This window comes from Ochotona princeps, chromosome 19, assembly GCF_030435755.1.
Source record: "Ochotona princeps isolate mOchPri1 chromosome 19, mOchPri1.hap1, whole genome shotgun sequence".
In the NCBI taxonomy this organism is placed as follows: Eukaryota; Metazoa; Chordata; class Mammalia; order Lagomorpha; family Ochotonidae; genus Ochotona; species Ochotona princeps.
This window is the reverse complement of record NC_080850.1, coordinates 37,093,204-37,108,792: the sequence shown is the minus strand read 5'-3', so window position 1 is coordinate 37,108,792 and position 15,589 is coordinate 37,093,204.

Below are 15,589 nucleotides of genomic sequence, written 5' to 3'. Positions count from 1 at the left end.
TTCCCCAAAACGATTTTAATCTTTGAAAGTCAGAATGCTAGTTTATAGTGTGATGTGCCTCTAGGGAAGCATTTTTCTGAACTGCTTTTATTTTCACATGAAGTTAGAATCCCACCAAGGACTTGCTTCTAAACCCATTGCCTTCAGGCTGAAAAGGTAGCCTCATCCTATTCTTTCTCTCATAGCCAGACTAAAGGCCTTAGTCCCAAGTTTGTCCTCCTGTGTCTCTTCTGGAACTGGAAGTGGATGTGTCTGCAGCAGGGCCAGTTTTCTCCTTTGCTGGGTTCCACTCTCCTTAGACCATCTATCTGGTTGAAGTCCTGAGGCAATTCATTGGGTTGAGAGACAGGGACAGGAGATGGAATACTGAAAACGCATGAAAATCACATCTTGTCCAACAATAAGTTCCTCTTTACCTTCCTCATTAACCAATGATAATGGAAACGAGGTTGAGATAACTCACATAGATACATATTAGATTCCCATATATAGTAACCCTTCCATGACAAGTTTTGAAGCCCAGCGCTCGGACTGGCTTGAGGCCATCTTCAAGTGGTGCTGCATACCTTATGTGCTCCTGACTTACGTAATCTGGGGGTCAAAAAGCCATTCAGCTCTAGTGAAGGGGTCTCCCCATATGAATTTCATGATTCATAGAGGCCTTTGTGCTGCCAACAACGCATATAAGGCAAGGCTGGGCCATCATCAAACACCATTTTGCTTTCAGTAGCCTTACGTGCTTTTGATCAACATCCCTTGCGTCCAGGGCTCCTTCAGCAGCCCCAGAACATCACTGAGGTAAGAATCCCTGTACCTGAGATTTGTCTGAACACTCTCAGCTGGGTGTAGAGATCAACTCAGTCACCCTCCAGGCAGGGTAAAAATAAGGGATGGAGAGTTTGAGGCTAGACACTCCAGGTCTGCCACGTCCTGAGCTCTGCCAGGTTCTCTAGCCACCATTCCCACCCACTCCTGGGTCCAGGGAGATACTAGGCACTCATTGTCCACACTGTATGACCCTCAGAAATCAGAGTAGCCTGTGGGAAAATGAGGTAGGGTTTTGTCCAGCTAGGGTGATCAGAGATGGATCAGGCAGGGGGTCAGTTGCTGGCCTCTTGAACACCTCCACAACCTCAGGGTCCACTCAACCTTATTTCAGGAGTCCTGCTTACAGCGAATTTATAAGGGACTTCACCTCTATCCTGAAAGATCTTGTTACTGACTACAACAAGCGGGGCCATCACTTATCAAAGGTTTATAAGGACATGGAAAAACTTACTAAAATCTGCCCAAAGCTGCAAGTAAACTGCTGTTTGCTCTTAGAAACCTAGACTTCATTTCTCTGTCCAAGTCGGGAGCCCAGTGACCAGTGAAGTAAAAGGTTTCCGATACCACTCCCTTACCCACACATGAGGCCTCAGGAATTACTCCAGGTCCACACCAGTGACTGTTCTCTGGGACAGTCTCCAACTGGAAAGACATCCACTCACTGACGGAGGTGGAGAGTGAGGCATGAGGGAGTGGAGATTCAAGGGTGGTTCTGAGACTTTCTGATGGTGTCCTTTGCCAAACCACCCCCGTCCCAACACACAGGCATCAATGTGAGACAGTGTGGGCCAGGTCATCAGACGGCTGATCATGAACTCAGCTGACAACACAGAAGTGTCTCTCACACTGACCCCTTGCTAGCCAGCTCAAGGCTGCTCCAATTTGCTCTTCAGGACTAAGGAACCCCACCCAGAGTCCATGACAAGAGGATGAGGGTAATTAAGGGGACAAATCTGGGAAAAGATTGAGCGGCTTCCCTCTGCCCACTGCTTGCATGGCCCCCTGAGAGCTTCCAATCTTCTTGTCCTCACGTCCTAGAAGCTGTCCTAGAAGCCATGGATCCTGCCTGACCCTTCTGACTTTTTCCCACAACTATGGGTAACCCAGACTCTGGGCCTCAGTCTTACCAGGTAGCCCCAGTGTTCTCAAGTCATATAGGGAGGGTTGCCAAGTTAGCGTATCCTAATAGGTTGAAGGCTTACAGGACCTTCGTGGCTGGCAAGACAAAAATTGGCTTTTACTTTTTTTCTGTCTACTAAGAAGATGGCACAAACATGTTTCTGATTTAGCCAACAGATTCACCCAAGAACAATATTACTGAAAAAAGTGACTTCTCCAAGTTCACTGAAGCCTTAGAGAGTGTTACCATACCCAAAGAAGGGTGGAAATCTTGTAAGGTAGCCAGTGGAAGTGCCTGGAGCCATGTCCTCCACAGGGTTAGAGCTGTGGGAAATGCCAAGAGAGGAGCTTCAGAACAGTGTCCTGCCAGGGGAATGGAAGGCTTCTGGCTCCTGGGCTGGCCAGTGAGGTTTTGGGCAGGCAATGAGGTGGGGGTGCTTGTGTGGAGCAGATCATCAGCCCAAGTGAGTGTAGAAATGCTGGTGTTTGAGTGATGTGACAGAGTCCAGTCTCTGGGAACTCTGTGGACCTTAAGGGGTGGAGGTGATGGCTCCATAACCAGGGCTCTGCACTGGAAGCCCATGAGTTTGCTAGGAGAAGTCTCTGGCCAAGGACAAGATGAGTGGTAACCCTATCTCATTTGATCCTGCCTGAATTTCCAGTGCTAGTAGATGCCTAGGAAAGGCTCTGCCAGCGTCTAGGTGGCTGGTTACTGCTCTCCTTCTCCATGGATTTCCAGAACTCCCATCATATCCTTTCCCAGACCTCCTTCCCAGGCTTAGACAACTATCTACCTCCAGATCCAAGCTCCAAAACTGGAGGCCCACAAATGTCCCTGGTTTGTTTTCCACTGCATCTCCTAGGAGCTCTGGGTCTGACCTACTCCTGCTTATTCCCTTTTGCCCAGTCTGGTGCCTCAGCAATGTAGGTCCTGATAAGTGGTTCAGATGATAAGAGCTTTTAGGCTGCTCACAGAATAGAACAGTGTGGGACCTGGGGATGGAAACAGGGCTACAGAGACCAGGGATATGCCTCCAAACCACAGCTCCATCTGGGCCAACATAAGTCATGTGACCTTAAAGCCCCATTCCATCATCGTCCTCTGGGGCATCCAAGGCTTCAGAGGTCCTCCCTCTTGACCAGACACTCTCAAGAAAACTGAGCAAAAGGCCATGTCTGTGCAGAACCCACTAGTTGCTGCCAGTCAGGGTTACCAAGCTCTGGGTTACCAACCCCACCCTCAACTCTTAACCCTGACTCTAACCAAGGGAGCGTTTTGCTGAGGGTGACTCGCACGATCCCACAATCCAGAATTTCCCTATAATTTAGACCCCTCAGAGCAGATGAAGACCCATTTGTTGTGGAATATGGTCAGCTCTTAGGTCACAAACACACCTTGGTCCAGATCAGACCTACAAGGAATCTGAAACCTTGGTTTACTGATGGTCCCTACGCTACTGTCAATCTTTACAGCACACAGGACAACCTCAGACCTGACAAGCCCAACTCAGCCCTTGTCTCAGGAACCTCCGGGTCACCTCTGTTGATCTCCACTTTGAGAGGTCATACTAGGTTAGAGGTCAGCAGTGTGACACTGATCACAGACCAGAGGTTGGGACAGGTGCAGGGCTCAGGTTCCAGGCTGGAGAAAGCCACAGTCTAGACACCAGAAGCTGTGAGCTCCTATCCAGTGAGTGGGCCACATGGGCAGAATATGCACAGTACACCAATGGCTGCGGCTGCTAGAATTCCCTGAAGGAAAACCCAACATTTCATTGCCCCAGTGTCCTCTTATCAAGTATGTGGGACCCTAACCTGAGCTTCTGAAGAAGCAGGAGGACCCAACAGTAGAGGGGTGTTGGCCTGCATATATACTCCTTTCATCTCATCGTCAAGTTCAGGGCAGCAGAGTTTGCACAAGACTGGTCTGCCATTAGCTTTTTATGTGACCTTAGAAAGCTACCTCTATCTATCAGCCACAGTATCCACAAAGGAAGGTGGATCCTAGAGGTTAGTCCACAGTGTAGGTACAGGATTTTTGCTAAGTGGAAGGATCTTACAGAATCTGGTTGAACTCTGGGAAAACTGAGGTCAGAGACAGGCTGAAAACTTTTAGTGCTTCTCCTGGTACATAGTTGGGATGTAGTTGAGATGGGGAGGGGGCTGTACTACACAAAATGCTTCTGTCTTCCCCATGACAGCCTCAAACCTTGGTCAAGGTCATTTAACAGCTACCCATGAACAGATCCTATAGAGAGGGTCATCTGGGTTTCCCTGTGTGCCAATGCTCTCTCCACACAGGGTCAGCTCTAGATAGTGATGCTGTGGGCGCTACTAAGAATTGAAAAACAGAAGGGAGAACTATGCGGATAGTGCTACTGAGACCCAAGAAGGCTGGAGCCCACAGTTTCCTGGAAGCCTGTAGATATTACTTTCTCTGGATTTAAGAAGATGCTGGTACACTGGAAGGTTAGAGCTCTGAATTGCATACCTGGGACCAAGAATCAAGGCCTTGACCTCTAGTTGGCCAAGTCTGGCCCTGGGCAATTTTTTTCCCCTAATAGACCAGCAAATAGGTTGAAACTATGTCCCTCCATGGGAAGTAACCATGGAAGGCTGGTCTTGAGAAAATGTCCTTGTTTTTGCTGGGCTCATCTCTACAAGAGGGAGAGCAGGTCTGGTGGCCTAAGGAAACCGACTCATCACACATCAAATCTTCCCAAACAATGAATAGTTCCTCCCTCGACAGGGGTCTCAACAGGAACCATCACAATTCTGTCACCTTTTATCTACTAACTACTCTGTCCCCCCACAGAAATCAGTAGTACTGAGGTTGGAACCAGGAATCTGGAAAACACAAAAGCAGCAGTGCAGCCCTGTCTTATCTGCTGGACCTTCAGAACCAGAAGAGCAAGACCATCACTATATGGCCACACCCTCTGACTCAGCATCATACTCAGAGAGATCACCCAGGAGGGAAGGTTTTGTACCCACAACTAACTAGCTAACTAGCTAACTAACTAAAATAGCTGATCTGTCAGCTCATGAAATGAAATGATGGAGGTGAAGCTAACATGACAATGTTAAAGACTACTCATGAAAACTAAAGGCCCATAATAGCACCAATGCTGTGATGCTCTCACGTGAACCAAGGGCCGAAAGAGAACTGTAATGATGGCTAGAGATCGTATGGGATGTAAACTTGCTCCACACCCTGTTCTAAGAGGATGGGAACATAATGGGATTCCCTTAGCTTATCAGTGTCCCTGGCTAAATGAGGTTCCAGATCATGCCTCGCGCTGCATCGACCTATACCTTATGGCAGCTGTTCAGCCAAGATGCTGGTGATTAAACCTCCTGGACTTTGGGGTCATTACCCTAAACATTCAGAGCTCTCTTGCCTGGCAGACCCAAGTTACCTTTTTCAGCATGGGCCTATCTGCTCTTCTCCGGCAGGTAGGCCAGGTGGCTCTCAGAATGGGCCTGGAGACATCCCCCAGTTAACTGAACATACTAATTTCATTTGCAGGAAGTCACAGATGCAGGGTACCTGTCTGGCCTGTGCCCCTGATGCACAGGACAGGACTGGCCCTGAAAAGCAGAGTGCTGTGTCTTCAAGTCCTTAATCCTCCTCCTGGATGCTGGTATATGTTTGTGCTCGGCAATTCGGGGTTGAATAATTGAATAACTGGAGAATAAGGCAGGGGGTACAGGGACCAGACACAGAAGTTGCCATTCTGGATTCCTGAGCAAGCAGCAGCTAGCTGGTGGTGCTGAAGGAGTTGGTTATTGTAGACCTGCCGTTCCTGTTGTGGACCCTTCCACAGTGTTACATGGGCTTCCCAGTTAAGCAATCGGACACTTAGGTCTCTCTCAGCCTCAGTTTTCCTATCTGTGAAGTGGGATGTGGCAAGAATGGAAAGGCCATGGCACTGTAACACCAGCCTGACCTGACACAAGGCAGCAGACGGGAAAACCCATCACTGGCGAGGATGCCCAGCTCCTTGGGGGAGCAGGGAAACAAGATGCTCATGGCATGCAGATCTACAGAGTAGGTCAGAGCAGGGGCAGCCCCCAAGATGGGGTCTGGGAGTGAGGGGGAGCCACCTCACCTACTGTCAGTACTGGAAGCTCCCCACCTTCAAGACCTAGGGAGGGTGGGGACTTCCATGGGTCTACACAGGAGGTGAACTAGACAGAGTTCCTTGGGCCCGGCCCCAGAGAAGCCCCTTTCTGGGCTCTCAGAAGGGCTGCTAGGCACAGATCTCGCCCTCGGAAACGGCTGACCGATTTCCCTCCTGTGAGGAGATCCTGGGCTATGGGTGCCAGGAAAGATACATATTCACAGTTATTTTTCACTGTGGTTGGAGATAAAAGCAGTAAAACAGTTTCATGTCGCTCCGCTGATGCTATCTCAAGGCCAGATCTGCTCTTTCAACCTGAAAGATGATTAATCAAAAACCTTTCTCCTTGTTCTTTTTCTCCACTTCAGGGGAAGATCTGCACAAACTTCCCAAGCCATACCCTCAGCCCAGCTGGGCTCTCACTCAAGGGGAAGTCCAGGACCTCCCTCAAGAGTCTGCAGTTCTGGAGGTGGGTTACTGTACAATGAAGTGTACAAATCCTAAATGGATAGCTCAGAGAATTCTTATCAATGCTAACATCGAAATAATGAAGACCAACAGAAACACAGAATATCCACCAGCCATCTCTGAAGCTTCCTGTTTCCTCCCTTTTATTCAGTATCCTTCTCTAAGCTTTCAGCATAGGCTGATTTTGGCCCATCTTGAACTCAAGGGGAAACATACATGGCATGTTGTCACTTATGCCGGACTAGTTCCATTCAGTGCTGTGCCTGTGCAGTTCTTCCTGGTGCAGAACCGTGGTCTCTTTTCTGTTGCTGCTGTGTAGTATTCCATTGGCCAAATATCGCAGAACTTATTTCCTCATTCCACCACTCAGAGACCTCTGGGTGGTTCTAATTCTTGACTCAAATGATAAAACTGCTATTAGCATTCTCTTAGTCGTGCTTTGGTCAACACAGGTTTGTCTTTCTGCCAAAGATGCAGGGTATGATGCAGTTGTCGAGTCACAGGATATGTATTATAGCTGTAGCAGGGGCTGCCAATTGTTTTCTCCCAAGGAAGCCTTTAATAAACATTACTGTTGGTTTTCCTGTCTTGTGTTAGACACTGCTTTATAATGTTGGCTCTCTCTCTCATTCCCGTTACATTGTCTAAGCTTGCTTCTCCAACACCCTTACCGTTATTCTTCTCTACACTGTTTGCTCTCACCAACTGTCAACATTCTGATAAGCCAATTACTGGGAAATAAAACCCAAATCTGACTGAGTCCTCAAGCTCATGGGGCTGCGGGCTGCGGGCTCAGGCAGACTACGGTGCACTGTGCTTATCAGTGAGAGCGGAAACTGCCCAAGTTGACCATTTGCCAGTCTCCCACGCTGTCATAGCTCTGGAGGCTCTGCCCCCCCCTCCAGAAGTAACTCATACAGGACTTGCTGACATGGCTGTGGTGCCAGTGCACAGTGGAGTACATCCTTTGTCCACAAGCCTCTGAGAGACCCCAGGGAAACTTATGGGTTACTATACTATGTGGAGGGGCCAAGCTTGGCAACACAGCCCTAGGTGCCATCTTGGGTCTCCCCAGGGCTTGAGAGCCCTCGCCAGCTTCCCACTACCTTCTGATATAATCGTTTCCCTGACCCCTTTCAAAGCTGCCCACCTCTCTTTGCCCTGATGGCCTTATTCTGACCCAGCCCACCTCACTTATACAAATAAGCAACATCAAATGTCCCACAGACCATCATCCCTAAGCAGACCAATCCTCTCTTCCCCCATGGTGACCACTATTAATTTATTCCACAAATATTTACTGAGGTGTTCACATTTTAGGGGATTAATTTTCTATGTCGTACATGGGTTGCCTGCTGGATCCAAGTCCTTTGGTCTTAGATGCTAACTCTTGCAGACACCCCTGCCTCACTACTTACCACTACTTACCTGTCTCCCTCACAGCAGTCCTGAGTCCCAGAAACACAAATGAGCCACAGTTCTCCCTGGAATACATCCCTGCCAACTAACTGACATCTGTCACCCCAGTATGGTTAATTAATGTCCAGTGGAATGCGTTGATCAACGTCCAGGACACCCTCTTTCTCAGTATCTGCTAGGGCTTGCCTGCCCACCCCCGTGGCTGCAGGAGTGTAGTATCATGTTCTCTGGATTATGGGGTTTCTGCTCTGAACTGCTCTCTCAGGTCTGGGGAGGGCTCCTCACTACACAGGTGCTGGCAGTGGTTATGTTCTGGGGTTTGAGGAAAGTGAGCCTCTGTCGTATCTTATTAAATGACATGCTCACAGATTTTACACAAGGACAGAAGGGCAACATGAATTCCTCCAAATTAAGAAAATGCTATTTGGGGCAAAAGTCGGTAGTAGACTATAAAAGGTACACAATACATAGCCAGGACCTTGTTGTCATTACCCTTATCGACGACAGCCTCTGAGAGGTGAGCCACAGACAGCCCCTGAATTTGGACGGGGGAGATGGGAACCCAACAGCAGCACAGGTGCCTGCTGCTTTTTCCACTGGATGGATTTGGGGACTAGCGTAAAGGAAGAAGCAAGAAGGAGGGAAACCTGGCTCTTTGACAGTGTGTCACACTTCCTCTAGCTCTGTGCCTGGGGCAGTCCCAAGCTCTCCTGGTGCAGGACCTGGCTCCCTTCCAAGCCTCTTCCTCCAGTCAGCCCAGACAAGGGTTAGGTCATGTGCTGGGAGGGAAACCAGGGAGGCAGCAAGTGTTGCTGTATCTCCAGCTCCAAGCCAAAAATGACATAACATAGTAACTCATAGTCTACCCCTCCCTTCAGATTCACAGTTCTGGCCTTGACTGACCTCCACAGCCAGCAGAGCCTTGCTCTTGCTGGGGCACCCCTGGGATGGTTTCTGGGGAGCCTTTCCCAGGTTCTCAACTGAAGTAGCAGCAATGTCCCTCATAAGGATTAGCGACGTCTATGGATCAGACAGACCTTAACCTTACAGACACACACAAGCTATAGCCCCAGGCTGTGGTCCCTCTGCAGGCTTCTATGCCTATGGGCCTCACAGCCAGAGATACAGTTTTGGGCTCAGAAACCAGGCAAAATCACCCATCAGTTTTCCTGGTATAATGAACATCCATGGTAGAAAGCAGCATCTTTCCATGGGCAGACAGACAAAACAGGTCCAAAACAGTGACAGCCAGGACTCCCAGAGACAATGACAATGACAGAATGACAGACACAGAGGCAGGTGGGGATAGACTTAACCTCTTCCAGTCTGAGCCCCTGGCAGAGAGAAGTGTTTGGGATAAAAATTGCTAATTCCATTTTTGGTTCAGCCTCAGACAATGCATGTCCAGAAACTTGAAGGTGTCTCTTCTTGGCACTGTGCTTCAAGGCTTTAAGGGACTTCTCTTTCTAAGGTGACAATGTCCCCAGTATCAGGAGTCCCAGGGAGGTTCCGAATCTTACTTCACCTGGAGCCACACTCCAAAGTCAATTCCTTCTCCTATTTCACCCTTCCCTTACCAGCTTTGTGGGGCAGGGAGAAGCTCCTCCTATCTCTCTAGGGAGCATGTTTAGAAGTGTAGATTCCTGTCTCTCTGGTGGCCATATTTCCAAGTCTAGACTCCACAGGAACAGTGGACAGTACCCAGTAGAGGCTGCTGGTTGGCAATACATGACTACCGAGGACACTCAGCTCCAGTCGGCCAGCTTCTTTCCTCTCCACTCCACCAAGGCTTCCAAGGCCCAGAAACTTGAGGACCCAGGAGAGAATGCAAGTCAGGTGAGGACGGGGGTCATTAGACTTCTTAAGAGGTGTGGAGATTGAGGTGAGGGTTGCTGCACTTTTCCATTTACTATCAAATTGGGAGAATGGAGTACCAAAAACAAAAACAAGTGGATTGCATAGTCTTCCCCATTCTTCCTGCATAACCCTATCTCCTGATGATCAGGTTCAGTACTCCTGTCACAGTGGCGACATCCCCTCTTTCCTCCTGGTTCCTGAATATAAGAAGGTTGAATTACCATGCAGCATCCTTAGACACTTTTTCTGGGCCTCTGATGGAAATATTAGCCCAGTAAGCCAGAACCTCTAAACTTACCGAGCACAAAATTGTGCACAGAAGGGAAGCTCAAAATTTTTATGTGAGCTATTGCTGTTTCTATTATTTGTTTCAAAACCTTGTGTTACACATACTGGGGACATAGTTCCACATAACAGGTTTTTTTTAAAAAAAAAAAAACAAAAATTCATTTATTTGAAAGGCAGAGTTACAAAGAGAGAGGGAGAAACAGAAAGAGAGGTCTTCCATCTGCTGGTCCATTCCCTAAATGAATGCAATGTCTGGGTCTGAGTCAGGTTGAAGCCAGGAGCTTCTTCTATGTCTCCCGTGTTGCTTCAGGGCTCTAAAAATTTTGGCCATTTTCTGCTGCTTTCCTAGGATCTCTGATTAGCACAGAGATGGACTGCAAATGGAGCAGCTGGAATTTGAACCAGAACTCATATGGGATGTCAGCGCTGCAGGCAGTAGTTTAACCTGATATACTATATAACACTTGCCCCTGGAACAGTCTTTGATTTATTGTAAGAACTGCTGTAGAAAAAGTTCATTCTGTCAAGTACCACTCCCAACTTGCTTCTTTGACTATGCCTTCAACAGGCTGTGGTTCATACTCTGCTGTATTAACAGCATCAGGATGGCACAGTATGATGTTATCAGCAAAGCTCACGGTCATGGACCTACCCTTTCACCTTCCTTATTGCAAGGCAGATCATTCTTTGCTGTAACTCAGGTTCTTTGGTCTAATCTCATGCTTATGGGATTCTATACTTGGTGGCACAAAAGCCCTAAAAGCCTTGACTGAGACACTGCAGAATGAAAACACCAAGTGAATCCTGAATGCGTGTTTACTTATGTCAAAATGATGAAACTGGCCCTAATAAGGTAAGAAAATCACTATCAAAGTAGTCCATTGATCTTATCAAGGCACATTTTTTTTTCAAGATTAATTCATTTTTATTGGAAAGGCAGATCGGATTTATGGAGATAAGGAAAGATAGAAAGATCTTTCATCCACTGGTTCACTCCCCAAATGTTCACAACAGCTAGAGCTGAGCCAACCTGAAGCCAAGAGCCAGAAGTTTTCCCAGATCACTCAACAAGTGCAGGATCCCAATGCTTTGGGCCACCCTCTACTGTTTTCCCAGGGAGCTGGATGGAAAGTGGAGCAGCCAGTACATGAAACAGCACCCATATGGGATCCCAGGGCCTGCAAGGTAAGGATTCAGCCTTTGTACCATGGTGCCAGGCCCAAGGCACAGATTTGTATCTCGACCTTTATATGAACCAAGCTTGATTATTTATGCCCTTCAACAACTCCTAAGGGATCACCTACAAAACAACATGTTAGCTGGAGAAAGGTTTTAGTAGACAACATGAGATTTTGAGTTATCTGCTTAGACCATTGGCTGTGCCCTCCAATCCTGCTTATGTTTAAATTCAGATGTGCCACTGCCTCCTTGGGACAGACTGCTGCTTGGGCCACTTGATCTGAGAGCTTAGTGGGCCTGAAAAGCCAAATCATCACAGACAGTCCTTGCAGCATAAGCACTTGTTCAGGACGTGCAGCTCACCAGGGCTTAAAAATATGGCATAAGCTGTTTTTGAAAATGTAGGCAACTATTCTCCAAGTTAGACAGTATGGCCTTGTCCCAGAACTTTGGGCAGATGTATTTTCTCACTACTATAACTTTAAAACCACAGGCTCTGATGGTCCAGATACCCCTCATGCCAAAGATACTTGTATTACAACCTGAAATTGCCACAGTTATTTCCTTCCTGGAGCTCTACTCAAAGACAGTAGAGTTTTATGCTATTGACAGATATATGGGTTGGAGTGACATTCTCAGTTGTATAGCTGGTTGCATACATACCAAATATTCCTGCTTCCTTCTTCATGGTGGGGAACAGATATAATTTGTCCTACAGTTCAAAAGAAATCTCCTGACATGCTCCTGGACTACTTCAACCTCTGAAAGCTTTAATGGCTTGGCAGATCTGAATGGAGTACATTTATCATGCCCAGATCACCAGTCTTGTTGTCCTGGCAGATCACACTGTGTCTGTATGATGTCCAGATGGTGCAGATCCTCCCTTTGGGTTTAAATCATGACAGAGGACAAGAAAGTTAACCTAGGCTTACAAACTATTTGTCCCAAATGAATGCAAACTCTTACAGAGATACAAAAGAATGTATTCATTAGATCAGTGCCCTCATTCTGTGTGTCTGGGACCCTGTAATCTGGCATAGTTAAGATTCAATATCCAAAATGCATAATGGCGGAAACTGGGACAAAGATCGTTAAGCTAGCTCCAGGGTTCATCTGCGTTTTCTGGCAGTGAAACTGTGGACTTCTTTTACGTCTGCATTGGTGGCAATAGTTTCTGCCAATACCCCTAGAAGGTAATTTTTTTTTATTCACTATCTTGGCTATGATAGGAAGATGTATTGGAGGATTCCATTGGGCTTTCTTCACCATGACAGCTTTCACCGCAGAGACATGGGGCCTAATGTAGGAATTGTGAATTATCAATTACATTTATATGATAATAACAATGTATGGTCCTGTGGATTCAGAGGGACTGCCACGAACAGAACTTGGCCAGAAACCTATTTCCTGGCCTACACGATCTCCTATTCTAACACATTTCTGGTGATACTTAAGATCCCTAGGTAACAGTATCAAATCCTATGTTCAACAGTCTTTAAAGTGTTCAAGTATTTTCTTTTTCTTAGTTTGTCTGACTACCCAAACAAAAAGTCACAGGCCCTTTGAGAATTGGGAAAGTCATCATCACACCCACTTGTCATATGAGACACTTCTTTTTGGGAGGTCTGGCTTCTTCAGTCAATACATTTTGAGTCTGAAAACTCCAATCAACTGGTTCAGATATGGAAACTCACCAACAAGCTTTTTGTTGGGGTAACTGAACTCTTTATCCGCAGTAAATATATATACATATACATATATATATACATATATATATATATACATATATATATACATATATATATATATATATTTTTTTTTGATTGTGTAGAATCACCAGTACTTCTGTTGGTTGCCAATCTTTTTTTTTTTTGATCCTAGAGATGGCTGTGTTCTATTACCATCTCCATAACTCTTTGTGAGTCAGATCTTCTTAGCTACTATCTGACCTTGCTACTCATGGTGATTGAGCCCTGACGTGTCACTTAGGCCCTACCACTTGGTTTCTATCATCTCAGAGTCTTACCACTCTTAAACGAACAGCCCTGTTCTATGACATTTTTTACTATCAGTTTTGGCCTTATCGAGAGCAGCCGCAACTTTACTTCTTAGTGATACTGGTATTCTTTCCCCCCGGAATATTCCATATTGATTTTCTATCTTTTGGGCCTTAAGTGAGTTTTCCAGCTTCACTTACCACATTCTCTCCTGCATACCCACTTTCTACATAGTTTTCCACAAGAACTTTGGCACATCTACCCTTTAGTGTGAGCTATCCTTCCCTGCGACAGCTTCTAGAATCCGTTCTAACAATGAATTTCAACTAGGACCCTGCCACAGTTCTAAATGCTGTGTCTTAGGAAAGTGAAAGTATTCCCACAACCATAAAACTCTTTAATCCAAATTTCTATTCTACTCCATTGTTCTAGAATCCAGCCCTATGCATATTCTGCTGGCTACAGATAGTGTTCATTGGCTAAGTCTCACATTTCCTCTTACATGTAGTTCTTTTCTCCATTAGTAGCTCTAGTACATCTCTGGCAGGGTGCTGTTGTAACTTAATCTTAGTTATTGGCCTAGTTGTCAAGAGGCAATGTGGGAGCAGATTCTGACAGAATGAGAGAACAGATCCTGTGGGAAAGAGGCTTTTTACATTATTTTTTTAAAGTTAAGAGGCAAGCTAAGCTCTAGCTTTTAATGAGGATGAATGCACCACTTCTGCAGGCCTGAAGTGTTTAAGGGAAACTCATGATTTGAGATTTTCAGACACAACAGAAATACCAGTCATACATGTCAGGGCCTCATTCTTTCCAACCATTCATTCCAACTGTTGGCTGTGTGGTTGGCCTGTGGAGCTTAACTATTGTTTTAGTCTTTTTCTCATTGCTATCGTAAAAATGCCAGAAGCTAAGTATTTTTTAAAGATAACAAATATATTTAGTTCACAACTTTGGAGCTGAAAGTCCAAGAAGCATGACTTCAAGCTTAGATGAGGGCCTCTTGTGCCACATCATGGTGGATGGCACCACGGTAACAGGACATTCAAGAGACAGGTCACATAACAAAAGAAATCAGACAGAGATTCAGGGATCACACTTTCTGCTTTTTATCGGCTCACCCTCACAAGAACAAGTAACTCACTCCCTAGATCAGCATCAAGCACAAGGCAGTGCCCACAGTGACCTAATTATCTTGCACTGAGCCCCATGTCTTAAGTTCCACCACTTCTCAACATCACCACACTGAGGATCAAGCACCCAACACAAACCATATGCTCAAACCATAGCAACTACTATGACAACTAAGTTCTAGATTTGATTTTCAGGTTCTTTTTTTTTTTTTTTTAAAGATTTATTTTATTTTTATTACAAAGTCAGATATACTGAGAGGAGGAGAGATAGAGAGGAAGTGGAGCTGCTGGGATTAGAACCAGCGGCCATATGGGATCAAGGCGAGGACCTTAGCCACTAGGCCAAGCTGCCAAGCCCGATTTTCAGGTTCTTATCTTCCATTGCAAGAGATAAGAGTTCTCTATATACACCAAGAGACCTATTGTTTTCACACTTAGCTTTTAATGGCTAGTTAATCACTCCAAGATCTCCATTAGCTTTTACTGAGAATTAGTTAAGCTTAGGAATTCCACTATCACTACAATAACTATTAAATTTTCCAAAACCTGATGCACTGCACAACCTAACACACTCTTCTCCAACACAAGTGAAAGTTTCAACAATTCTATTGTTACTGTGTGCCAGGGGCTGTCTGCCTCATTTGTAATGTGGTCCTCATTGGCAATCATAATGGGGGATGGGGATGACCAAGCTTCAAAACCTCATCTCAAAATTACTGATCACTCCTAAAACTATATGTCATAGAGGGATGCTGTAAGAAGCAAACTGAATTGGAGATTAGCATGCAGAACCTTTTTTGAGGAAAATCCCTTGGGATCAACCCCTATGAAGACAGAGGACTGCAGCAGGATGAGGCAGAAGGAGATAACGAGCTCCCAGGCAGGTTCCAGTTAAGCCCATGGGAGCTCTCCCGGGGAAGTTTTTTAGTTTTCCAAAAATGGCAGGAGCCAGACCTTAAAGCTCAAATTTCTCAGTCAGTAGTTATGGGTTACCTTACACCTCGCCTCCAATGCAGGTGTGACTTCATGCAAGGCCAGATGCAAGGAGGGCTGATTGCTGAAGCAGCCTTCTCAGCAACTGGTGGAGTAATTCCTTCCCTTAAAAGGGGGCTCTGACTGCATCATGGTATTCATAGACTACATTAAAATGCCCCACACAAACAGGCACCCTGTGCAA